General features: G+C 58.9%; 1 protein-coding gene across 1 annotated transcript in view; it reads left to right on the forward strand.

The window, feature by feature from the left end:
* Positions 1 to 268: 268 nt before the first annotated feature.
* The window catches only part of COLEC11 (collectin sub-family member 11), a 23,944-nt gene continuing 23,316 nt past the window's right edge, over positions 269 to 896 (forward strand). The window contains exon 1 of the mRNA XM_010848409.1: positions 269 to 351. The gene's annotated coding sequence lies outside the window, so the exon portion shown is untranslated. The remainder of the gene's footprint in view (positions 352 to 896) is intronic.

Raw genomic sequence — 896 nt, forward strand, 5'->3', positions numbered from 1 at the left:
ACACGGAAGCCGGATCCATCCAGTCACGGATCTGGCTTGCGTTCCCTTCCATGAAATTCCAGTGAGAGGAGGGCTTTTGCGGTCTCATCATGGGTTAGGGCTTCCCAGGTGGCAGTAGTGGTAAAGAACCCCGCCTGCCGATGCAGGGGACATAAGAGACAAGGGTTTGATCTCTGGGTCAGGAAGATCCCCTGGAGGAGGGCGTGGCAACCCACTCCAGTACTCTTGCCTGGAGAATCCCCATGGACAGAGGAGCCTGGTGGGCTACAGTCCATAGAGTTACAGAGTCAGACACGACAGAAGCGACTCAGCACACACACACGCACAGATTAGGTCTCGGCAAGCAGCAGGTGAGTACTTCATGGTTTTGGAGTGAAACCCACGTGGAATGTCAGCCTGTATTCTCTGTGATATCAGGTGATAATTGTCACTCTCCTTTCTGCTCTGCTGCATTCCCACAATACGCATGCTTATTTATTCAAAAGAAAGAAAGAGGAACAGGAAAGATGCATAAAGAAGGGACTGGTGTGGAAGTTTGGGGGGAAGAGTGAGGGGCCCTGAGACCCCGACTTCTCACATGTCCCCGAGTTCCCAAACTCCCTCCTCTGCCTGAGGCTTTGCAAACAGGAAGCCGTTTGCAGATAAGGCTGCAGCCCTGGACGGACTGGAGTCGCTGCCCGGCCGCCAGCCAGGCCGCTCGCCCAGCGTGCGGGTCTGAGCGCAGACCCAGCCCGGGGCCCAGGGTCCCCGTGGCCACAGTCAGGACCCCCCTCCGCCTGGTGTACGCCTCAGGTAGGGACTCTGCTGGCCCCTCTGCAGCCTCGGGGTGGGACACGGGAGATGCTGGGGCCATGAGGCGTGGCTGCTGGGGGGCACCGGGGGGACCGGGGGCAGGG

This window comes from Bison bison, unplaced genomic scaffold, assembly GCF_000754665.1.
Source record: "Bison bison bison isolate TAMUID 2011002044 unplaced genomic scaffold, Bison_UMD1.0 scf7180017864266, whole genome shotgun sequence".
NCBI lineage: Eukaryota > Metazoa > Chordata > Mammalia > Artiodactyla > Bovidae > Bison > Bison bison.